General features: G+C 52.5%; 1 protein-coding gene across 1 annotated transcript in view; it reads right to left on the bottom strand.

Moving 5' to 3' along the window:
- PLXNA2 (plexin A2) overlaps positions 1-24,893 on the bottom strand; it is a 213,164-nt gene extending 188,271 nt beyond the window's left edge. Inside the window, exon 1 of the mRNA XM_059939005.1 lies at positions 24,764-24,893. The gene's annotated coding sequence lies outside the window, so the exon portion shown is untranslated. The remainder of the gene's footprint in view (positions 1-24,763) is intronic.
- Between the last annotated feature and the right edge of the window lie 1,138 nt (positions 24,894-26,031).

The following is a 26,031-nucleotide window of genomic DNA, read 5'->3' as shown; positions in this document are numbered from 1 at the left end:
TTTTTTTTTATAACTTTACAAAGCATCTCTATTTCTGTCCTCTTCACATATCGTTTTTATCTCTCAGAGAGGTTAAACGGCTGAGTTCACCCAGCCAGTTGATCCTGGTGTCGGAACTAAATCCAGACTTCCCCACCCAGTCGCTGGGTCTGTCCTCCTGCTCTCTCCCAGTCCAGTGGAAATCTCTCCTGTCTTGTGAAAGCTGGTTAGCAAGGCCCTCTCCCAGGCTCCCCCAGGCAGCTATTCCAAGTCTGATATCACAAATAAAATTCCTTCTTATTTCAGACTTCCAGCCCCTCACACTGCTGGCTTCCTTACTCTTTCATGCTCTGTCCCCTGTAGGGAAGGAGGAGAGCTGGTCATCCTGAATCACAGTGCCTCTCGCTGCCCCTCGGCCTCGTCCTCTCTAGAAAGAAGAATCCCTGATCATTAGCGGTTAAAATTTGTTCGGAGTGTGAGGTAGGACTGGGATCCCCACAGGTGCTATTCAGGAGCCTGAAGAGTCCGAGGGAGAAGGGCGGACAACCCCCCACCCCTCCTCTTTGGGACAGGAGGGCGTCAGCCACTGCCTCCCCAGTAAGTGGGGTGCCAGGTCCTGGGGAAATTGCTTCCACTTCTGCTTCTCTGCAGGTGGAGCACAGGGGGGAGTTGGCCTCCTTATTCATGGGCACTGGCTGGCTGAGTCCAGTCTCAGCCACCTGGGCAAGGGTTCTGGGTTTGGGAGATGTGGAGAGGAGCAAAGGGAGGCAAGTTGAAGGTCAGGCTCATTGTAGCCACTGCTGGGGCCCTGTGATTGTTTAAGGCTCCGTGTGGTCAACCTCAGGCTGCCTGCCCCAGCCTGATCAGTCCCCTGCCCCGACTTCTTTCCTCCCTCTCTGCCCTCGCAATCCCCAGGCTCCACAGCTTTTCCTCCTTATTCCAAGGAAGCTGCCCAGAGGGGCAAGGTGGGGTTCCTGCGAGAGCTTCTCTAGACTCCTAGGCAGAGGGTAGAGAGTGGAGCCTGTCCCATCACTCTGCCAGCGCCGCTCCTGACTTTTATGGAGAGGGAGGGACAGCGGTGGCAGTGGCGGCAGCGGGGAGCAGCAGGCTGTCTAGCAGAGAGATCTTTCCTCCAGCTGGATGGAGTGTCTGGCAACTTCCTCAGACAAGTCCAGACAGAACTCTGGGCGATGAGGCAGCAGGGGTGGAAACACTGAAGCCAAGGATTAAGAATGTGCTCCAAGGCGGCTTAGGAGAGTCCTGTGTCCCTTCGCCCCCAACCTGGCTAGACTGGGTTGGAGTTAAAACAGATGCCACCTGCAGGATCCACATGGCTTTTGCTCTGTGTCTTAAGAAACTCTCCCTCGTCCTCCTCAACTGTGCCTCCCACGCCTGACAGCCACCATGGTGCCCGAGGGAGGCCCCACCTGACGGCTCTCCTCCAACCGGCCTCCACCGGGCTGTTGTTCTGGTGTGACTCATCAGGCCCCGGGCTTCCTTGGAAAGAGGGAGGCGACAGCGGCATGAGGCCCAGGCTGACCTCAGCGACTCTGACACAGCCCTTCCGGCCCCACGTGCTCACCGGCAAAGCCTCCCGACAGACAGAGCTTTCGGTTTGAAAATCGGAGGTTATTTTTAGCTATGTCCTGGGGCCAGCAGCAGGACGTGAATTCCTCAAGAGGAGCTCTGGAAAGGAAATAACAGAATCCTCACATTCTCCAGCTGGACAGGGAACGGCAGGAGGCCGGGCTGTGCGTGCCCCTGTCTCTGGGTAGGAGAGCTCCTTTGCCTACAGGTGGAGGGCTGTGTGTCCCCGAGGAGCCGTGAGGATTATACTCATCACCACGATGCGCTTGGGCTGTGCCTTTTAGACAGTGCTCTGTGAGACACTGGCATCGAGTCTGTGGGCAGTGCACCCCGCCTCCCCCAGAACATACATGCACGTACATGCTCAGCCCATGGCTGGAGGGAAAAGGTCCTGGTAGAAGAGGTGACACCAAAGGACACGATTGTGAGGTTAAGATCAACTATCTCACCTCCCTGCCCGATATCCTCCAGAGACACAGTTTGAATAAATAGTGAGTGGCTTTTGTTGTTAGGCAGAATTGGGGAAGAAATTTGGGACCTTGGGCAAGTCCAGTCTCATCCCCCTTTCTGGTAGGATGGGATAATTACAGCACCAACCCCTCGGGTTGTCATCAGAGTAAATGAGATAACGCGGGGAAACCTCTTAGCATGGGAGCTGGCACTCAGTGAATGCTTAACTTATGGAGTTTTTATTATCACTGAAGGCTCCCCAGGAGACTGCACTTCAGGAATCCCGCCAGACCTCCTGACTTCTCTTTTTGCTTGTATTCTTCCTTTCCGTGGGAATGAACACTGTGGGCAGACCTTTGATCCCCTCCCTGGCCCAGTGAAGGGGCACAAACTGGGAAGCATGCGTCAGAGGAAGGGGAGTAGATCCAAGGTGATCGTCTCTAGCACACTACTGCACAAGTCCCAACACAGCCTCTCTGCAGCCTGCAGGGAGCCCGGCTGAGGTACAGGATCCTGAGAGTTGAAGTATGAATGGCAAAATTGGCCTGGTGGCTAGAAGGCATGGAGTCATGGGGCAGGAGGAAGAGTGAGGGACTCGGGGAGCCCCAGATTCAAATCCTGCCTGTGTCACCCATGAGTAGTATAGCTTTAGACCGCTCTAGCATCAACCTGAGCCTATTTCTTGATCTTAAAATAAAGGATGTTAGAATTAACCAGTTCCTAAGATTTCTTCATTCAGACAAAATGATACCTTGAGACTTGCCTGCTTCAGCTTCGAGAGTCTATGACTGCAATGGCAGCTGAGGTTCTTTTGTCCCACTGGGTAAGGCTGGTTAAGTTCAGAGTTCTCAACAGACCAATAATTGGGCTATTTTCCTCTCACCCCTCAATCAGCATCTACTCTGGGACAGACTGCTCCTGGTGACCAGCCACGCAGATTCATTCCGTGGCACTCAAAGATCGCCCACTTGGGAGCAGTAGGCACTAGTGCATCAGCGTCAAGAGGAGACATGGTCTCTTGCAGTGCAGGGGTGTCAGGGGAGGCTTGCATTCCACCTTGGAATTCACAAAGACAACTGACTTCAACAGCGAGTTGAGAGCCCCTGTCTTTCCATGCCAAGGCTGATGCTATCAGGTAGCTATTCCAAAGCAGGGCCCAGCTGGCAAGGATCAAGCCTCCTGTCTGATTTTAGAGTAAGGGGGAAGGGCACCCACTTCTGTACCTCTGACGAGAGGCAGTGTGGCGTAATGGTTAGACTCATGAGCTCTGAACTTAGATGCTTGGATTCAGAGGCAATAGTAGCTGTGTAAAGTTGGTCAAGGTACTTAGCCATTCTCTGATGCTATCTCACTATTTATATATAATGAGATTAGCACTAGCATCTACCTCATAGGATTATTATGATGAAGTCATTTAATACATATAAAGCACTTAGAACAATGCCTGGCTTGTTATAAGTGTTCAAGATACATTAGCCTTTATTAGTAATAATTTATTTGTCAATATTCCCAGCTCTTGATCTCCATCCATTCCGTGGTCTGTCTTAGAACGACTTTGGTAGAAGCCAGTGAACACATGCCTATGACTTTGTAGAACTAGCATTTCCTCCTAACCCCAATTTTCTGCTAGTGTCAACCTCAGGGGTTTTCTCAAAGATGCCTCCTTCCTGTCCCTTCTCCTCTCTCCGTCTAGTTCATGAAGTCACTGTGTCACATGCATTCTCAAGAGCCAAACTTGCCAAGTGGCTGTCCTCCTACCAGTTTCCCCCTCCCCCACCCCAAGTCTCAAACCAGGACGTGCTGCCCCGGGATGCTTGCCCCATCAGCGAAGCACGCAGAGCATTCCTGATGCCAAGCAGAGGCCACGCTTTCCTCTTTGGGAAGCAAGTGTCACTAAATATTTTATTTGGAGGGCCTGGTGACACCATCTCCCCGATCAGGATTCAGGAGGCAGGTGTTGGTGACAGCTAGTGAAGGCATCTAATACCTTCCTGATCAGTTGCTGCAGGCATCAGGGGCAGAGCAGGGAAGAAACGACAATTAGGTATTTCCAGCTCAGCTCAGTGCAGGAGTCTTTCCTTCCTGTGACCCGCTCTGTTGCCTTTTTTTAGGAGATCTGGGGGAATATGCCTCTATGCTTACTTGGCCTCCCTTATTGCAAAAGAAAGGAGGAGGAGGTAAGAAGGGGAGTTAGGATCAGGATACAATTTTGCTAAACTGAGTAAAAGTTCATGATGGTGGAGCTCCCACTCTTGGACGCATCTGTAGCTCTTCCATCATCAGTATCCTCCATCATCATATCATCACTGTCACCATCATTATCACCACCACCTGCACCGTCATCACCAGCACCATCTTGGCTGTGACAGTTTTCATAACAATAACAGTAAAACATGCCTGTTAATACAACTGCACCTGCTAGGTGGCTCACATAGCCAGGATCCTGAGGAGCCAGGATCCACATGGTAAGTATGAGAATGACGGCTGTGTACTATTTACAATAGCCAAGACATGGAAGCAACCAAAGTGTCCATCAACAGATGAATGAATAAAGAAGATATGGTACATATATACAATGAAATATTACTCAGCCATAAAGAAGAATGAAATATTGCCACTTGCAGCAATGTGGGTGGACCTAGGGAATATCACACTAAGTGAAGTAGGTCAGACAGAGAAAGACAAATAGTACGTGATATCACTTATATGTGGAATCTAAAAAATAAATCAATCCATATACAAAACATACACACACTCACAGACACAGAAAACATATTTGTGGTTACTAAAGGGAAAAGGGAGGGGGAGAAGGACAAATTAGGAGTATGGGATTAACAGATACACACTACTAATATATATAAAATAGGATTTACTGTAAAACACAGGGAACAATATTCAATATCTTGTAATAACCTATAATGGAAAGGAATCTGAAAAATTATATATATATAACTGAATCTCTTTGCTGTACACCTGAAACTAACACAATATTGTAAATCAACTATACTTCAATAAAACAAACAAACAAAAAATGAGGGCTGTGAAGTCAGAGGAGTTAGCACCTGTTCCTGGGCTTCACCCCAACCTCTTCCCTCTCCCAGGGCAGGGAAAGGTCCATCTTCTCCCCCAGGTCTCCCTTCTAATCAGTGGCACCTTTAAAGCAGGAATTCAAGGCCGGTGCTGAAGCAGACTGTAAGATTACTCCAGTCCACTTCTTTTTTTTTAAATGAAGAAACTGAGGCCCATGGAAAGAAAACAGATTGTCCAAGGTGACCCAACATGACTCAGGGACAGGCTTCCATCAGAACCTAGACCTTGTGACCAAAGGTCCATTGCTTCCTCTGCTGTAGGCAAAAGAGTCCAGGGAGTCAGTTATGTTCTGCCTCGAGGCTGCCCTGTTTTGGGGAAAGAAGGTGACTTTTGATCGTGGCGGCCCCCTGATGGGCAGAAGTGAGCCTGGCACTGGGCCTGGACAGGGAGGTGGTGTGCAGGGCAGACTCAAGGATGCATGGATTAAGGGGCAGGGGAGTGAAAGGGACACCAGAATGGCTCCCTTCTGTGTTGGGGGGATGACCTCCTCCAGGCCAGGCAGGTCCAGGCAGTTGTCACACACAAGAATGGCACCTATACTGTGACTTGGGGGCTAAGATGTCCTGTACCATATGCCTCTGGGTTGTAGACAACCCTATAGACAGGTCAGATGTTATCCAAGCACAGGCAGCTTCTTTTTCTCAAAGAGTTAGAAATGCAGCAGAAGGGACTAGAGTGAGATATCCAGGGGGACATCCTATCTAGAGAGGATCCCTGGGGCATCCTGCCAAGGAGATTATGGAATTCTCTGACATTGAATTTTCCTGACAGCTGTTGAGGAATATGTTTACTGAGAGGCAGGGGATTGGTCCCTATGACCCAAGGAGGCTGCCTCTGGTATAGGATTTCTATGAATTAAAGTCTATGAGGATAAAATGTCTAAATGTACAATGCTGGGGCCCCATCTCATCCCCTGTGGATGGAAAGATCTTGAAGGACCCGTCCTAGTGTCATCTTTGGGGTTGTACATGCAAACATTCCAAGCGTCACTCTGTCGAACAGCGACCTCAGAGGTAGTCCAGGCACGTTGGGTAGCACAAGGTGAGTGCCGGGGCAAGCACAGAGGCCGAGGGTAACACCGACAGCTGGAAGGCCTCAATTAGAGTGAAAGGAGTTATCTGGTATTTAAATAATTATTAGATGGAAGGAGTAATCATGGGTTTGAGCTGATTTTTTCCTCCACTGTCACCCTGATGGCGTCTATAATATATTATTCAAATGCCCATGATGCTCACTGAGAAGAGACCACAAGAGAGGGGAGAGACTGGGGGAGAGAGGTGGTGGTGGGGAGGGAGAGGGTAGGAGAGAGACTCATTTAATCTCCATGTGACAGGGCTGCAGGAGGTACGATTAGTCTTTTTCTTATTTCAGCTGTCACTCAGGCACAGACACCAAGATTGTTATTAGCGTATTTTATGCATGCGATTTAAAGGGAAAAGGGGAGGAGGGGTGGGCAGAGGGAGAATTTCCTACAGAAAATAAAGGGACCAAAGGAACAATTTAGATGTCACTGCTATACCAGCTGCGTTTGTTTCATTAATCGAATGTCATTTTTTTCCCCAGACTCTGTGCTGTTATGTGAAGCTAAGTGGCTACACCTCGCCCCAGAGCGAGAGAGAAGGGAGGTGAGGGGCGACAGAGGAGGAAAATGGGCCTCTGCCTACATGGCCTCTTGGCATCTTTTCTGAGAAAGTGAAATAGACGATACGGTGCTCCCCGCCCCTCCCGCATCACCCTGCGGTATGTCCAGGCAACTTTTGGTAACAACATCTACACAGTCACTTCCCTCACTATGAGAAGGGAGATCCCCTGCTTGTCCTTCCACGCAATTTTTCTTCCCACAGGTGGATAAATCAGATCCAATCTCCAATAACCAAGGACTAAGTGAAGGAAATTTGGGGAGGCCCTAACATTGATCAGCAGTAAGGGAAGAACCCATATTCCAGGTGGTGAGAGGGCTGTTGACCGAGCCACTGTGTGTGGCTTTCTGCTCAGGCAGATGGTGGGAGCAAGGCCCTTGCATCCCACATGAGTGCATGACAGAGATGGGGTCTCTGCGTCTCAGATGGCACGGTGGGCAAGGCAGGGGGCAGGGGAAGGGGAAGTCAGAGGTTGGGTCCTGGCACGAAAGGCAGGATCACAGGTGTAACCCTGCTCTCATGCACCCTCCAAATTCATATGTTGAAGCGTTAAGCCCCGCAACCTCAGAGCATGGCTGTATTTGCAGACAGGGTCTTTATAGAGGTAATTAAATTAATATGAGATAATTAGGGTGGGCCCTAATCCAAATGTACCAGTGTCTTTGTAAGAAGGGGACATTTGGACTCAGAGACAGATAGGCATGGAAGGAAGACATGTGAAGAGACACAAGGAGAAGATGGCCATCTACAAGCCAAGGAGAGAGGCCTGGGACAGACCTTTCCCTCACAACCATGAGAAGGAACCACACCTGGATTTCTGGCCTCCAGACTGTGAGGCAATTAACTCCTGGTGTTTAAGCCACCCAGTTGGTGGTACTTAGTGACAGCAGCCCTAGCAAACTAATGTAGCTGGGAGCAGTGATGCCTTCCACCGTCTTGGCTCGGGAATCGTTCCTTGAAAGAAAGGGATGTTTGTGGCGAGGGGTTGGGTAGAAGCCATCACAGGGCCAACACACTTCGAGATGTAGATCTCCCAACATCTCTTTGAGAACCGAAGGCAGCAAAACATGCTTCCCCTTTCATCCAGCTAAACACAGTGGCCCCGAGGATGCACTTGTTCTGCCTCTCCCAGCTCTGGCCCCGGTGGGATTAGAACTGGGCTTTGCCAGTCTCTCACCTCTCGTGCTTGTCCTGCAGAGACTTCCTATCTATTTTGCCTCCCTGCCCCCTCCTCCTCCTGCCCAGAAGAGTCCACGTGTCACCTGCCAGACCCCAAGGACACAGGGGGTATTTTGTGACTCCCAGGGAGCCATCGCCCTCCATTCCCACCCCAGCTCCTTCTCTGGCCTGTCCAGGGACCACTGCCTCTTCACGTCAGGGAGGGTTTTCTGGTGGTTTTTTTTCCCCAGGTCTCCCAGTGGGCTCTGCTCAAGCCCTGGAAACCACACCAGCCCTCCCAGGGCCTTAGCAAAACATCCAGTGTTTGTCCTCTCCTCTCACAGGCTATAAAAGTTTGGAGTTGTCTCCCTGAATTATGAAGGGTTCCAAAGGCAGGCGCTTATTTGAAGGGTTGCAGAGGGGAGGGGCTGGGCTCCTTTCTGGGGTGCTGGCTGGGTTGGCTTGGCCAAGTCAAAACAAGATTCATTACCCTGGGGCCGGGAGCAGGGAGATACAGCGCCTGACCCTGCAGACCTGCCCCATATGTCACGGGCCTGTCAGAAATCTCCCAGAATTCCCTTTATTATCTAAAGGTCGCCACCCGGGCAGTGCGGAGAGGTCCCATGGTATAAACTAAACTACAAGAGCAATCAATTTCAAGCAGCTGCCGGCCCGCCACCCCTCCCCCCTCCTCCTTCCGTGGGCTCTGCCCTCTTCAACCCCCTCTAGGGGATGGCGCAGCCCAGCCTTGCCATGACTACCTCACCCCTGGGGCAGAAAGAATTTCTGCAACTTAGCAGGGCTCTGAGGCTCCAAGCTGTGGGCACTGGGGGCACACCTGCCCTCTGCACTATGGGGCCCCTAGAAAGGTCACCCCACTGGTCCCTTGACTCTAGCCAGACCATACGCATACCATCCTCATTATGGGGTTGCTCTGCTGGTAGGCATTATGGGATTAAAGGACAGGAAGGGGAGTTTTCAGGCTCCTTCCAAAGTCTGGCAAAGGAATAAAAGTGGGGATCTAGCTTTGCTAAATCAAGTCCAAATTTACGTTAGAAGACCTCATACCAGAAGGGTCATGAATAGCATAATGATAGCAATTTCCATTTGTTTTCCATGACAAAAATAATAAAGAGGAGCAGCTATCATTATTATTAATTATTAACCACCTGCTATATGGCACAATGCTAGATTCTTTGCATACGCAACGGGTAATTTTGTGATTATTCCGCAAAATGGGTATTATTCTCCCCATTTCACAGATGAAAAAATGGAATCTCAGGGAGGTTGAGTAACTAGCATCATTCTGCTAGGAAGCAGAACTTTCTGACACCCATGCTTTCCCCACTCTTCCACATCCCCTAGATATTTAGAATTTATTTTTCAATCAAACCCTCTTGTCCCTGATCTGGGGAGACTCATGAGAACGTTAAGTAAGACTTGGCAAGTACTTTACTTTGAAGGTCAAGACTCGAGGCTCCCATTTTATTTTGGTAAAGAAGCAGGGCTGAGGGTGGAGGTGGCCAGGGCTGAGTTATCCATTACAAGGTGAAGTCTGTGGGTGTTTTGTGGCAAGAGGTTTGCTGCCTGGCGGTCACCTTTCAGGGAAATTCCACATGATCTTTCCGAGGAGCCTGGAAGTCTCTCTCCTGCCTTCTCACCCATGCTTACGGTACAAGAAAGAGCTAAGGATTCTGAGATGGAAATGGGGCAGGAGAGCAGGAAGCAGGGTAGAAAGTACCCAACTAAGGGGTTAAATAAATTACAGTTACTCCAAATAACGGCATATTATGCTGTCATTAACTGCAATGTTTTCAAAGAAGAGTGACACGGCTCCAATTCTCACCAGTGGGAGGGAAAGGGGAGGAAGAAAAAAGAGAGGGGGGAGTAAAAAAACAAAGCCCTAGACATTTATCCCAGCTCTCAGTCTGTGGAATGGCCCTAAATGCCACTTACTTTCCAGGAAGATCTTCTATCTTTCTCCTCTTGAAGAAGAATTTTAACGGCCCCCAGGAGTCCCCAGGTGAGAGCACTTCCTTTTTCTCTTGCAGACCCTCATGCTTTCTACCCCATGGCAGCCACTGAAAGGCTCTAGGGACAAGGGGCACTCCCCATTGCTGCTGCCTTGTCCTTGCGTGAGGGAAAGCAGCCATTAGTGCCAGATCAAGGTGCATTTTTTAATGCTGTCTGTTTCCAGAAGTTGCGATTCCCCAAAGTTCAAAAGAGTGGTCCTCTTTACTAGCAAGCCTGGTGTTGCCTCGCTGAAAATGTGCATGTAAGACAGTCACAGTCACCATCCAGATCTTCCACTGTGATGGACCCCAGTGAAGGCCATTGGCAGCTAAGATTCAGCCATAGATTTCCTGCAAGGTGTGCCCTGTACTGCTTCATTTCTTGTGTGTCAGAGGACTGACTTTGACTAACTTTGCCAGGCATAGGGCCAAAGTATGGTATCCACGTAGAAAACACCTTCCTTGGCTCCCTGCTGTTGCCCAGACCGACTCGGGACTACTAAGTGCCCAAGTTCAAGTCCTCCCAAGCTGGCTCTTCTGTCTTTCTCTGGCCTCCCTTCCTATGTCTTCCCTGGTGACTCCACTCCTAACAAACTGGTTCATTTGCCGAGTCCCCAAAACACGTCACACAGTTTTATCTCTGTGGTCCCCTCTCCCTGGAATGCCCATCTCCTCTTTCTTCTTTGCCTATCTAAACCCTGTCCATTCTTCAAAATCTCAGGAAGCCTCTAGGCCCTCCCTGTCTTTCCTCCAAAGTCAAAAATTGCTGTTTCTAGCACACATTGCATGGTAGTGTAGGCTCTCTTTTTCATGTGACTATCCTATCTTTCCATTGAAGTAGAGGCTCTTTGAGGGCATCTTTGGCGTCCTGTACAGGGGTAGCATGATGCCTTTTACTCAGTCCTGCACTCAGTCTGAATCATGGAGAGCAGGGGAGAGGGAAGGGGGGATGCTCATATGTTTTTCTCACCTGCTAGGCTGCTCTAAGCCATGGCTGAACTAATACACTTGGCTCAATGATTTGTCATAACTGATCTTTGGGAGGTAGTGAAGAAGGCAGTGAACCATTTGGGAAGGATCCTGGCTGTTGTTCATCTTCAGCCCACTGGGTGAAGAGCAAATGTCATTGGCTAGGTGGATAAGGTGGGGAGAAGGATGGAGAAGAGTGGGAAGATGCCAGCTCTCCTTTGAAGAATGCCCCATGCAGACAGTGTTGGTGCAGGAAAAGTCTTGGCAAGAAGCCATGAAGCATACACTATCATCGATCACATGAAAAGCACATAATCATAAATGGTCAACTGACAACATAAAGTGATCAAAAGCAGAGTGGGTGGGGTGAGATCCCTCCAGGAAGGTTTCGGAGCAGGGCTCTCCTATGAGGAGGTCAAACTCACCGTGACACATGTTGCCGGGCAGCTGATGCAGAGGTAAGGCTATGGGCTTTGGGGGCAGACCTGGGCGCAAGTCTTGCTCTACCACTTACTAGTTCCCTGACCTTGAACATGTTATTTAACCTTTTGGCGTCTTAGTTTCCTCAACTGGAAAAGGCCACCTCACAGGGTTGTGGTGAGAATCGATGAGAAAAGAGATATGAAAGTGTTTTGTAAACTCCACCGTTTTGAATAAACACCAGTTACTCTTATTTCTGTTTTTGGAGAAACACTGTACAAGGGCATCATCTCCTTGGCAGCAGTGGCTGCCCTGGATGGTGGCGACGACAAGTGAGGCTCTGTTTCAGCCAGGTGATGGGCTGGTTCTTGTGCGTGGAGCTTGGGGACCCAGATCCCCAGACCCAGGCTTCTGGGGAGAAACTGGGTGCTGCTGGTCCCAAGCAGCCATTCCTCCAGTCCCCTGGGCCCCATGCTACCCAGGGCACCACCCCCTCCTCTCAGGGCCCTGAGAGTGATTTAAGGCCACTTCTGCCACTCTGGGTGACTTATCCAGATGCCCCTGGCAGGAAAGAGGAAGGAAAGGAGAAGAGAGAAAAGCTGGCCCATAGGACGAGGAGATGCTGAGAACTGTTCGTACGGGCTGAGCTCCACATTTTGGGGGGCTCTTCCTCTGGGTTTGGTCAGCATGTCAGATGAAATTCCTCTCCAGTATCTTCCCTGCCTCTCCTTCTTTCTGGGGCTTTTCTTTTTTTTAATTACTTAATTAATTTTTTGGTTGCGTTGGGTCTTTGTTGCTGCACGTGGGCTTTCTCTAGTTGTGGCGAGCGGGGCCTACGCTTCGTTGTGGTGCGCGGGCGTCTCATTGCAGTGGCTTCTCTTTCTGTGGAGCACGGGCTCTAGGCGCGTGGGCTTCAGTAGTTGTGGCATGTGGGCTCAGTAGTTGCAGCTCGTGGGCTCTAGAGCGCAGGCTCAGTAGCTGTGGCGCACGGGCTTAGTTGCTCCGTGGCACGTGGGATCTTCCCAGACCAGGGATTGAACCCGTGTCTCCTGCACTGGCAGGTGGATTCTTAAGCACTGCACCACCACGGAAGTCCCTTTCTGGGGCTTTTCTGAATCAATAGCCTGCCTTCGAATAAAAAGCTGTAACTCCTTTTTATGAGGAAGCTTCTTAAGCAGGCTGTGTCCCCACCCTGTACCTTCCCACCTTCAGTTTCTATCATTTTTCTCTCTTTGTCTGAGACTCTGAGCTTTTGCAGAAAAGATCCTGAGCTGTCAAACAGTCTCTCTTAAGTAACAAGCGCATTCACACTCGCACACACTCACGGAGCAAGGGAACTGTGGGTGGCGCTGGTTAAAAGAGACACGTGGAGACTTTGGGGCGGCTGGCACTCTGGGCAGAGGTGTGTCCACTTATGGGGCTTGTCTGTGCCAAAATGCAAGCGCATCGGCCTGAAGGACCCTTAGCACCTGGGTGAGCAGGGAGACAAGAAGAGACTTTTCAGGCCCCTGCGGCTTTACTGGGGGGGGGGTGGGAAGCGGAGGGCACAATTATCGGGGAGGCTGACCCCAGGAGAAGAATGTGCTGGGGGGGAGAGGGGGAGACGCAGGCCGGTGTAGTGTGCGGCCACCTGGGCAGGAGATGAGAGACTTTTCGAGTGAGGCTCTGGCCCCCGATGATGAATGGGGTGTGAGAGAGGAGCCTGGAAAAGGGTAAACAGCCAGGAGGGAAGCAGGAGGTTGGGGGGCGGGAGGAGAAAGAATGTTGAGGTCAAAGAGCAAAGAAAATGCTCCTGGAGTGATTGATTCAAGATCCAACTTGCTGCCCAGCCTGGCGGGAGCACAAGTGCTCAGGGACATGCTGGGCCCGGCCTCCCCTCCCGTGGCTCTGCCCAGGTACGAGCAAGTCCGCTTCCCCCAGACCCCTGTCGCGCCCTCTGGGAAGTCTTTTTGATGTTTTGTCCTAGGTCTCCAAGGGACCCCGCTGTAGTATAAACTAGCATTTGTGCAGCGATCTTATAGTTGGCTGAGAATTTCATGTATGTTATCCCATTAACGTACCCCATATGCAAGCCTGTGAGGGAGAGAACAGCATCGGCATCACCACTTCACCGGGGAGGAGACTTAGGTAGACCTGAGGTGAAATATTTTCGAGAAGGTACCTGATGTGGAAGTGGGCCTTGGACTTGGGGCTCCTGGAGTTACACCTGTCTCCCTGCTGCCCTGCTGGCTGGAGTCCAAGTGATATCACCAAGGACAGACCCCTGACTCCAGAGATTAGCCTCCCTGCAGGCAGGCCAGGCTCTGGCCATACCTGGGATATACTGTCACCACTCTTTCGGAATGGGAGTGCAGTGTAAGGAGTTCAACTCAGGCTTGAGTTCTTGGGGACACCCTGCGAGAGAGGAAGAAGACTGGCTGGGAGCTTGTGGTCCTCCACCAAATGCCACTTGGCTCCTGCCCAGCCCTGGGGAGGAGATGAGGACTGGAGATGGCCCAAGGGCTGGCGCCGGTGGTGGCAGATGGAAAGAAATCAGAAGCAGGGCTTTGTAGGGGGAGAGGCTGGGGTACCAAAATCCCCTCCCCACCCAACCTGCTCTTATCAGTGGGGCAGAAAACTATTTGCCGACTCCCCTTCTGAAGACCTTGTTTCCATAATCCCTGCAGCCTGGGCTGAGATCATAGGCAGCTCCTACCTGCCTCTGACTTGCTCTCCCCCATCTTCTCCCAGCTCTCTACCCTGGCTCTGCGGCGCTCCGACTCCCAACCCTGGCAGATCACTGATTAATTTAGGGCTGTTTAATAACCCTTCTATTTCGATGAAACAAGCTGCCTCGTTTTCTTTATTTTTAACACCGACTTTTCGTTGCTCTGCTAAGCATCTCACTGCCATTTAAATTTCTCTGTCTCCAACCAAGCTGATAATAGACTGGAGTGAGCAGCTGCTTCCGTCCTGTTTATGACAATGATTAGAAGTTAGAGCTTTGCAGGCAGAGAGCTGACCAAGTCTCAGCGCACGCAGGTCTGCCCCTGCTTGTAGACCGAGCACTCATTTTAACACGATTAGGACAATTCTGGCTCCAGGGGAGGCCAGGGCTTATCCCAGCCCAGGCTTCCTGGCACCCTGCTCTGAGGGGAGTCATGGGGATGAAGGTGTGAGAACCAACTCTGTTTACTGTGGAATTTAGGCCGGCAGCTGCGGGTCATTCTCACGGACCTGACACTCATCCTCACTTCTCAAAAGAGCCTTTTCCTCCACTGAATCCACTGAGCAGCAAACAGAAAGACTCAAGGTTAGAGGACTGGGACGTGGGTGGGGACCTCAGCCATCCCTCTTAGACCTTCCTGCTCCACACAGGAATCCCTTCTTAAGACCTGGTCATCATCTTCCAATCTCTGCTTGAATTCCCCAAATGATGTAGAGCCCATTCCCTCCCTAGACGGCCCCTTCTGGGTTGCATGGCTCTGGTTAATCTCTCTCTCCTGTGTTCCTGCAACACTTAACTTGCATGACCATTATTTGTGTGTATCCCCTTTTTCCCTTGCCACACTGGAAGCTCCTCAAGAGCCACGACAGCCACTTGCCTCCCTCCCATAATACTTGCCACATAGTAGATATTCAATAAACATCTGTTCAAAGTAAATCATGTTATGCCAACTCCGATCTCCTTGCAAGTAATGTACAGTACCTTTCTTCTGCCTGGGCAGGCTCCTGGTGAAGTGGCCTGTTTGTCTCTACCTGGACAAGTGTTCTGCTTCTTACTGTCCTCAGGCCACAAATGGCTGCAACCTCAGGAGCCAGGGCCCTGCTATTTCCTCCAGGCCTGGAGTGACTACACAGCTGGTGGAAACCTTGGCTAAGGAGGCTGGGGGCTTGTGGTAGAAGCCAGTCAGGTGGCCTGGACCAGGTCCTCTGGATCCCAATTCCACCTCGCATCTCCTCTGGGTCAGCCACGGCTGCCTGAGAAAGCTCGCAGGTGCATGGTAGGCAGACCCTGGCCGGCCCAGGCTCCCACCTCCCGCTCTGGCAGCCTCCCAGCCAGCACAGTCTGCAGGCGGCTGCTCAGGTCATTGTCTCACCCTCTTCAAGTTGTGAATGCAGAGTCTATAGAGACCGCCACACAAGCAGTACCCACGCTGCCTCTGGGGAGGGAGGGGTGGCTGGGCTTTGCCAGGGCCGTTGACTCTGAAAACAGCAAGGCCTGCGGTGGATGGAGGGAAGCTGGCTGGAGCTACTTAAGGGAGGGGGGCCTTTCTACACACTGCCCAGCGCCACAGAGAGGCATCGGGGTGTCCTAGGGCCGGCGGACTGGCAGAGCAGGGGAGAGGTCACTTCTCGGGGACGCACGCTCAAACCCAAGGGAGAGAGATGGGGACAGCGCTGAGCACAGGGTCGGGGAATGAGAGAATGGAAAGAGAAGGTGGCTACATGGGCAGGTGGAGAGAGTGTGCTGGGCCAGGCCGGGGCAAGCAGACCTCCTCACAGGTGGACACCGTGCCTGGCCACTCACTGTGTGACACAGGGCAATCCACTCTCCCAGGCTGGACTCGGCTGCCGCATCTATCATGTGGGCCTGGGTAAAGCTGCTATCGAATCCTCAGAACCATTTCTCAAGTATTCTACATACAACACCCGTTCTTTTGTAATTCAAACTGTTTTCTTCATAATATTCTAGAAAAGAAACTCAAGGCATCTTGTCACACTCATTTTCCACCACTGGCTCTTGGACAGTGCTGTCGAAGGCACAGGGCTCCCTCCTCTCATAGCCCCCTTCCCATGCTCTGTGCTTCCAACAAGGGACAAGGCTCTGTGCTGCAGCGGGGAGGGCCCGGGGGAGTTTCTTGGGCTAGCACAAGATAGCTGATGGTTCTCCCCAGACATCCTGCTATGTTCTGCCCAGGGATCAGCGCTGGCCAAGGATCTAATCCCTGAGGTCCAGGGTCCAGCTCCTGCTGATGCTTTTCATGCTGTGTCCATCCCATTCATATCCATACTCCTAGGAGCTCTCTCTGCAGAGAGATGTAAGCTGTTTGCAGGCAGGCAGCTAGGGGCCCATGAGCTCCGCCCCTTGCCCTGCCATGGGAGGCTGACTCCCAGAAAAATGCCAGCTTACCAGTTCTGTGACAGTATCATTCATCTCTCCTCTTAGACTTGAAGGCATCAAAGCCCCAAGTGTAGCAAATTCAGAATTCAAACTCCAGCCCCACTGGTTAGTGCTAACCCCAAACCATGTATGTGGCCCCAGTGCCAGGATCACCATTGGTTTTCCTCTCAGTTTCCAGTCTTCACTGAATCTTTAGCCCTTCATCTATTTTTTACATATCAAAACCTTTAGCACACAGATTTTCTTTAAATAAAAATCTTATTTTTCTCAGAAAATTCCAAACAAATTCAGAGACACAGAGAGAGAGAGGAGAAAAACATCCCTAGCTTGGCTGTATTCCTGCTCTAAATTTTAGAATAATTTTACACATTTGCAACAATTGTCATTTTTCCAAATGCCCAAACACTATCTTCCCATGCCCGGCTTCAGAAACAAAGGCAACTGAGGGCGCTTGGGGAGTCACGGAAAGCATTCATTCCCACTGTACAGATGAAGAAACTGAGGTGCTGGGTGCGGGGCAGGCAGCAGTTCTCCCTGAGTGTCTTGTGGCTCCCTCTTATCTCCCTCCCGGACCCGGGAGCAAATGGAGGATGAGCGCTGGTCAACAGGTGAGAAAGCTTTTAGGAAGAGGGAAGAGCTGCAAGTGTGAAGGAAGGCCCTTTGTTCCCATGCATTAGGACCTTAACCTGACACCAGACTCTTCCTGACCATCTGTTCTGACCCCTCTTGGTTGGACTAAGCCTCCTGCGGGAGGGTGCCGGGCGTGACTTCCCAGCTTCACAAGCGGTTCAGATGGTTTTCTCTAAGTCTCTCACAGCTGGGTTCTTGGGCCCAGAACCTGAAGGGCTTCACACCCTGGGGGTCACTCGGAGGGGGGAATTAGACTTGAATTTTGTTAATTTCCGGATAAACCTCAGGGGGTGTTTGCCTAGCAGAAATCCTAGTGGTGTCGGTTTTAATTTCACAGAGAATCAAGGGACTTGCCAGCAGGGTCTGGGCCGCTGAAGTGAGGGTAGAGGGCTAGTCTTGTCAGGGGACTGACCGCCTCTCTCCTGGAAAACATCACCACCCACCAGCGTGGAGCGGGGAGCCAGACCTGCTAGCGCGGGCTGACCCAGAAGGCTCTCAGGTCTGGGCACAGGGGAGAGGCCATGTCCTCCTGTCTGGCTTTGGCCAGGGCTCCCGCTGAGAACACCCAAGTTCAGAGAACAAGCTCTTCTCCCTCAGGTATGTCTGTAGCTCAGGAGAAAAAAATGGGAAGCTGGGGGAGCAGTCTGGGGAGGTGGGAGGTCAGAGGCCAACGTAATATTTACCCAGCCCAGCTGAGGCCTTTCGCTTTTATGAAGCAGGAAACCACTTCAAAGCAGCAACATCCCCTCTTGTCCCTTCTGTCTGCCCGCTGGTCCTCCTGCCTCTACAGGGCAGGCAGGGCTTTCTCACCCACCTCTTCCTCTCCTCCTGAGCCTTCCACCCTCCATCCCTTAAAGGGAGGAGTCCTCTGCCCTGCCTCCTGCTCAGAGGAGTGCCATGACCTGTCCATATTTGCAGAGCAATTATGACACCTGGGTTCCCTGACATTCTGAGCCATTTTGTCCCTGGATTTCTCTCGTCTACTCTAAGAGTCAGTCATCTACCGCTTGGGGACACGGGGAAGGCACTGGGGTTACAGTTCCTAGTCCAAAGCCCTCATTCCACCACCAGAACAGAAAGCAGAAACTGAGGCTAGGAAAAGGCCCTGGAGACTAGAGTCTAGCGGTTCTTTACATTTGCGGGGGGTGGATCACAAACTCCTTCGCTTCAGAAATACACACACACACACACACACACACACATTCATATTTCTTAAAAGCACAGACTTTCAAAGGTTTCAAAGGCCTCTTAAAGCCCAAGCATGCACCCTGGTTCTGTCCACCCCAGTGCCAGGTCTCCTCCACCCCAAATTTAATTTGGAGTGGCTCGTGGAGGGGGTTCTTCTGCTCAGCTATGGTGAGGGGGAAAATCCGAATATTTTTCTCTCAGGTTTGTTCCCTTTAATGGGTTCCTTCAGATAAATGTGGTGCGCTAACGGCAGGATTCCAGACGCTTCAATGTGAATACAGATGAGTAATAACGTTTCCTGATGAAGCACAGTGGCGTCCATGCTGCCAGCTCCAGGGGACCGGAAAGGGATGCAATTTACATAGAATACACGGTGAAAACCCCTTGGGAGGGTGCTACATGGAGATCTTGCTCTAGGATGTTGACTAATAGAAAACAGCTACAGTGGTGTCATTTTAAACTCCGCGGAGGAGGATGAGGAAAAAAAATAGGGGTAGTTCTGAGAGGGTGAGGAGTGGGAGAGCATTAGACAGTCATTCTTGACAGGGAAATATGAAGTTCTCAGACACCCGAGCCTCTCTCCTGGAAACCTACACCTTCCATTGACTAGAGCAAAAGCTTCCAGGAGCTCCACTTCCTCTGACACCCCCAACATACTGTTAACTCCATTCTGCCTTATATTAAACTTCTGTGAGGGTACATGGCTTATGTAATTCTCCCTCCCCCCAGGATGCCCTTAAGAGTCTTAAAGGTAGGATCTGTTACCTTTTCATCTTGGTACCAAGTGTTACACATTCCTAGCACTGCGTAAGTGACGGATTTCTACTTGATTAAACCCAAATGGATGGCAATTCCTGCTTTCAGTACAAGGGCAACAATTCCTATATGAAGATTAAACTCGGAGGCGTTGTTTAGCTTCTCTATACCTCTTTTTTCTATCCCCCCGTACCCAAACAAGAAACTAAGGTGGGAAGGGAGGCTTGTAGATACAAAAAGCTTAACTCCCCAGACAGCGCAGAGAGGCAGTGAAGGTGCCTAACTCAGGGCCTCCATCTTCACTCTCAAAGCTTCAGAGAGAACTTGTGCTGGGGGGTCACAGAGGAGAGGGGTTCACTCATCAGCTACTCACTCTGAGCCCCAGGATTCCTCCGCCTCTTCCTTCTCAAAGACAAGTTGAACTTTGCAAGGGCAACTCCACTTTATCTCTCCTACCGAAAGTAATTTTAGCCAAGGAAAAGCAGGATTAGACTTCCATAACATGATACATTTATCTTGTTTTTCTTTTTTCTTTGCTCTCTCCTCCCTCCCCTCCCACTTTGACCCCAGGTACATTTGAGCCAAAGGGAAGCCAAGATTAAATATCAGAGGATGGTATCAGATCTGAAGAGATGCTCCTTTCTGGCCCACTGCCCATCCCCAAGCTTCAATATTTTTCCCTACCCCTGTTAGACAATTATTATCTCCTCAGATGAGAAAAGCCTCTGGACTCTGTTCTCTCCATATTGTCCTCTGCTGAAATGAAAGGGGGAATTATAATTCAGAGAAAGGCTCCCGCAGAGAGTATGAAGACAAAGATTAAATCAGTGATACAGCGTTGACATGCGTTCAGTTCCTGAAAGGTCTCTTTTAAAAAGTCTCCTCAGGAGCAGCTTTGCCACCACCTGAGAGTGTTTTGAAAATTCGCATTTAGGGAGCTGGGAGAAGGGAAGGCCTGTGAAGGCACCTTGGGGATGCGCCAAAACTTCTACTGCTGATAAAGAAAGGCAAAAGCCTCCTGGCAGGCCAGGCCAGCCGGCGGGCCAGGACTTCTTGAGAATGCCTGCCCCCTCCTGTCTCCCACCCCCAGATGCATCCTGCCTGCCCGGCAGGCCTCCCTGAGCTGCTCACCATGCTGGACCCCCACCTCCTAATGCTGCAGGCGCCTTTCCCACTCCCCTGCAGCCAGACGGGCCCAGAGGTCCCACCAGCAAAAGGGCCCTACCGGTTGTGGTCTCTGCGTAGTGACAGCTGGGAGTTTCTAATATATCTTAACTATTTTTTTCTTCTTAAAAAAAAAACCCAAATAAGCACAAAAGCCACTGTTTAGGGCCAAGCCTGGTTTTCACGAGTCCCCTCTAGTGGAGATAACCTGCTACTTCAGCTTCCCAATTCAGCCCAGAGGAGCCTCGCCTTAGGGCCTGGGAAGACCAGAAGCCCCCCTCAGGCCTGGACTGTTCCTTCCCACGTCTGTTCTCAACTCTTCTCGCCCCATTCACACTGTCAGTCTTTCCGTCTTTATCTTACTTTTCTGTCACCTTGCCTCTCTACGCCTATCTGTGACTGTTTCTGCATCTTGACTTGGGTCTTGCCACATGTACCTTCGCTCCTATATCTTGGTCTGCATCTCTGGTCTGTCTCCTGGGTTTTTCTCCCTGAAGTTCAGGGCTCCAGGTCTGAGGAGCTGGAAATGCTTTGACGAGGCCTTGGAGAAAGTGGCCTATCTCAGGCGGCCAAGGCAGGGACCCTCGCGGAAATCAGGCATTCCCGGAGGAGAGGGAACTTTGGCCAAAACCCCCTCCACCCCCATCCCCCAAGCAAACTTGGGCCTCGTGGGGTGATGTGTAGGTTTGAAGCAGTCTATAACCTGAGCTCAGAGCTCTGGCTCTGGAGTCCTGTGTGAACCCAGCTCACCCCCTCCATCCACTCTCCTCGCTATCCTGCCTGTTTCCCCGTGGGACATGCATGCTGTCAGGCAAACAACTGGCAAAGCCTGGGTGAAGGGACAGCTGGCAGGGTTTGGGAGGAGGATGCCGGTGCCAGGGGAGAGGGAGAGAAAAGGGGGAGTGGGGGCCAGGACTGAGCTGGGGGTCGAAGGGGAGAGGGGAGACACGGCGAATGTCCTGTGGCAGGGGGAGGTGGGCATGGGGATCACCTGCTGCCCCCTCTGGGTTTCTGAGAGTATCCTTCCACCCAAGCAGGAGACAGGTCCAGGCCAGGGCAGGGCTTAATGGTTAACCAACTGTGGGAACAGGAGCCTGTGCACTGCTGGGGCCTTTTCTTTCCTCTCTCCCCCTCCCTTCCTCCTCTCCCTTTACACTTGCCCTGTAGGGACACTGCTCCCCAACAAAGAACTTTCTCGCCTCTATTTCTGCCCTTGAATCCCAGATGGAACAGTAGAGGTTCCATATGCCCAAAGGCCAGGAACAGGGCCCCGGAGAGCCTGAGGGCTAAGGCAGGGAGAAAGGGGGTGTCCTGTTCTTACCATCCATCCCTCCTGGCCCTTAGGACCAGCTGTTTGACCCCCCCGGGAAGAATTGCCTTTCTCTGTCTCCACAGGGCTCACCTTTAGAAATGACCAGACAAGAAGAGGACACACCCCCAGCCCTCATTTACTCTAATCAGGCATGAAATCTTTGTAACTAAGTGAAAAACACTGTTTCCCATAAGGGAATCAGTTCCATTCACTATTGTTGGAACAGAGCATCTGTGAAGGGGAGAAATATTCACTTATAATGAATTGATAACAGACTGGCCCTGGGTGAGGGTGGCAGTGCTGGGGGGAAGGGTGTGTGCGCAAGCTGTAAAACTACAGCACCTCAAAGCCTGCTTCTGCCACTTTCCCTGTGGACAATCCTGACTTATCCATAGTTAACAGACTGTAGTAACACAATGCTCCGGTCTCTTTATGATCAGAACGGGAGTGGGGTGGGGGCTTGGCTTGGAGCTCCTCGCCTCTCGCTGTGCCATGATGGACAGAGTATACTGGGCCCCAGTCTGCGTGTGCGGAGACAGCTGTGTGGCAATGCAGGGAGACAGCTGAGGGGGGGGTCGCGGCTGGAGATGGAAATCGTCTCCCCCCCCACCCCCCGCACCAAACCCCTTATCTTGGAGAGGCAGCCATAGCAAAGGAGGCAGGATAGAGACTATAAAACCCCCAAACAGTGACAACTCCAGAGCCATAAATATTTCATGGTACCTGAACTGGTGAGTTTCGGCTGCTGCCAGCTGCTTCCTTGTATATTTAACCGTGTCACTGGTTTCCCATCCCGCTTGTGTGTTTCCTTGTAACATGCCCATGAAATAAAGCTGAACAAAATCACCAGAAGTATTTGGAAATGGGAAAGGGGCCTGGTAGAGAAGTAGCTGGTCTTCGAAGGGTTTCTCTTTAACCTCATGTTAAGCACAGACTCCACTACAACAGATGGTGAACTTTTACATCCATCACACCTGCAGCTTTTGATGGTCAAAAGGTTGGAGAGGGAATGTTCCCTGGTGCTTTGGGGACAGGGGTAGGTATTCAGGGCAGCTCTGAAAGCAGGGCCACCAGCCTTTTAATGACATGGTTGCTTTGGGGTGATGGACATGGGACACCACCATTTACTCATTTAGACTGGGGCTGAAAGGCCATCCAGCTCCCCTCCGTCCTGCTCCAGGCTATGAGGGACCCCGGTCCTGGTCCTTACATTCTGTCAAAGAGAAGGGCCTAGTGGAAACCCCTTGCCAGACTCGTGGTCCTGGGCAGAGGGTACCTTCCTGCGCTCCACCGCCTCCCATCCTGCTGCTCTTCAGCAGCATACCCACTGCACAGCGCTCCAAATGTCATTTCCATTTAACTGCTTTGCAAGCCAATTTGCCCCATCCTAATGCAATTTGTTGAGGACAGTGAGGGAGCGGAGAGGGCAGTCTGCACTGCCCTTCCTTTATCAGCGGGTCCCTGAAGAGGGTTGGCTAGAGGGCTGAGGGGAACCACTCTTTCAGGTAATGCTGGCAGTGAGGGCAGGTTCCGAGATGAGGAAGGGTTGGGCGTAAGCGGAGATGCCAGGTGGAAGAAGGGAAAAGCAAAAAAACCTCGCTAGGGTACTTGACAGATTGCTCTCAGTTTCCCTGGTTCCCTACCTTCCCACCTGACCCCCCACCCCACCCCCAGGCCAAGGAGGGGAGATCATAGGTAATTAGTTCAAAAGGTGCTAGATGAGGGGAGGGGGAAATTAATGAATTCTTCTCTCTTCTTGCCAGGAGGTCAGAGGAGAGAGGGCTGCTAGCAGCTCCTGGAGTGTTCTGGGGTGTCTGCACAAAAGTTGTGCATTTCAGTTAGGAATAGCTGAATTCCTCCAGCCAGAGCTATCTCTTCCCCGGGCTCTGATGCTCTGTTGAAGGCCCCAGACTCCAAAGCCTGCCCAGAGGGAAGAGTGAAGTTTCAGGGTCTGGGAAAGAAGCCCAGAAAGACAGGAGCCTGCTATTGTGTGGGGACCGGTGTGCGGAGGAACTGAACCTGACTCCCAGCTCCCAGGACGTCCAGCCCTGCCCAGCCCAGATACTCATCTTGATCTGATGCTCATGAACCCCGTCCACTGTGCTCATGGATAGAAGGAAGGGGATGAATGGCTCCCCAAATTTCTGTAGGTTCCTCCAAGCTGCTGGGTCCCCAAGCTACTGCCTCAAACTGGTCCTGTCTTATGTCCCTTGTATAGCCACTACTAGGATATGCCACTGTTACCCTAGGATCTCAGAACTCTACAGGAGACCTGATCATATTTCCATTGCCCACTTCATGGGGCTCTCATTTCTAGACATAAATGACTTTGAACTCCAAGTCTTTTACTTCCACCTCCCCCATTATCTCTATCCCTCCGAGCTGAGTTTGAGTAGGTAGCTCCTTCTAGGGCAAAGGTCATGCCAAACAGGTGGACATTTGTCAGGGACCTGGGATGGCAGTTTCCGGATGACTTTCTCTCTTTGGCCATCAAGACCATGATTAACATATTTACAGAGACTACCTGTGGGATGGATAAAAAGGGCTAGAATTTTCTAAGATCCCTACATCACTTGTGGGTTGGGGCAAGAAGAAGCCCAAGAAGGAAAATATTCTAAAATGGCTTATAAGGAGCCTCTCGGACCCTGGATACTCTCCTCCTTCAACCCCCAACCCTCTCCTGAGGCTCAGACCAGGGGATGGTGCTTATGGGTGCTTCACCACGAGGGCGCACAGAAGGGGGCATGGGGCACGTATCCCATTGGGTGCCTTGGTGTCGTTCCCTGAGCCTCTGGAAGCCGCGCATATGAGGCATTCCCCTTTGATTCCCAAGTCCCCTGCTCCGAAGGAACAGCCAGCGGCCTCCAGGGACTACAGCACCAGAGTGAACGTCCCCAAATTGAGCGCCGGCCACAGTGGCCCAGGCCCTGCTGCCCGTGCAGTGCCTCGGAGGCCCGTTTTGGGCTGCAGCTCTCGGGACAGTCCCGCTGCCCCCGCGCTCCCCGAGCCGCAGCTTGCAGGCAGGTGCGCGGTGGAAGCGCGCCGTGGAGCGCCGCCCGCCAGCAGCCCAGCGGGGAAGCGGGGCGCCAGCGGGGAAGCCTGGGCTGGAGGCGGCGGCAGGGAGTCAGCCGGCACACGCGCGCGCGCCGCGCTCCGGCCCGCGAAAGTGGCCGACCCCCCGCGGGGACTCGCCGGCCGCAGCCGAGCCCAGGCGTTCGGGGCCGGGACGCCTCGGAGGAGGGCGCGGGGGGAGCCGCGGCGGGGCGAGCGCGCTTCGGGGGACAGGGCGGAGGGCGCCGCTTACCCAGCTCGGAGACGTCGGTCTGTCCTTCCGTCCCCGGTCCGGCCGCTTCGGCCGCCGGCTGCCGAGGCCGGCGCGCTGCCCCTCTCGCTGCCAGCAGCTCGCGATCACGGGGACGACCAAATCCACATGGAGGAGTCCAAATTCATTAAAATCCACGTCAAGCCACCAGCCACTTATCTGTATTCCTGAAGTGGCCCCTCGGTCTCCTGTCCGCGCGCCCCTCCGTCCTCCGCCGCCCCGTAACAGCCCTGCCGGGCTCTGACGCTGGCTCGCTGGGGGAACCGGGAGGCGCCGAGGGGGCGTGGGGTGGGTGGCTGGCGGTGTCTCTCCTTGGGAAGCGGCAGAGCCCCGACTGTCTTCAGATTTTTCCAGCGCGACTTTCCGGGCTCCTCTGACATCAGCAATCGCGGCGCTTCCTTCCCTTCTTGCTCCCGGGTTCATTCACAGTCCCATTTCCTCCGGGAACCTGGCTCTCCAGATCTATTTCGAGGTTCGCTTCGCTCGCTCTGGCGCCCGCGCTCCCCACCGCTCCCGAGCTCGCGGGGTCTCTCTCTGGATCGCCTGCCCTCCCGGCCGAAAAATTCCCAGCAACTGCGCTCAGCCGCCCTCCCGCTCCAGTCTGGCGCGGACGCTCCGCCCGGCAGCTCCGGCTCCCGCGGTGGTGGCGGCGGCGGAGCCCTGAGAGCCGGCCTCCCTATATTACCATGCAGCTCATTATCATAGAGGCCGCGCGCGTTAACCCCCTCCCTGCCGGCCGCGCCCGCCCGGGCTGGGGCCGCCCCCGCCACTGGCACCGCGCGCCGCAGCCAGCCTCCTGCCCCCTCCCCCGCCCGCACGGTCTTCCTCCTCCGCCAGCTGTCAACAAAGGAGAATCAGGTTGGGCATCGGGAGGCCGCCCCGCTGCCTCCCTGTGCCCGGCTCAGCCCGGACCCACCCGCCACCTTAAGTGGCAAAGGGGGCAACGCAAATCCTGCTGGGGCCTGGGGATTTGGGTGGAGGCCTGGAGAGCCCGGCCGGCTGAACCCCGGGGAGCTCAGGACGCCGGCAGTGTGGGTGAGGTCAGTGGGGACGTGGGGTCCCCCTCCCTGAGCATCGCCTGTCACCGCGCACATCCTGCACATCTCTCTCTTCGTCTTTAATTTGAGGGGTGAATGGGGAGGAACCGGCCTTGGCTGACGAGGTTAAGAAGGGGCTCTCAGAATTTGCCCAAGCAAATTTCCTCTGCTTGTGAATCTCAAAAAGCCAACAAGCTGTCAAATGAGGTTTAA

This window comes from Balaenoptera ricei, chromosome 1, assembly GCF_028023285.1.
Source record: "Balaenoptera ricei isolate mBalRic1 chromosome 1, mBalRic1.hap2, whole genome shotgun sequence".
Taxonomy (NCBI): domain Eukaryota; kingdom Metazoa; phylum Chordata; class Mammalia; order Artiodactyla; family Balaenopteridae; genus Balaenoptera; species Balaenoptera ricei.
This window is presented reverse-complemented; position numbering and strand designations above follow the sequence as displayed.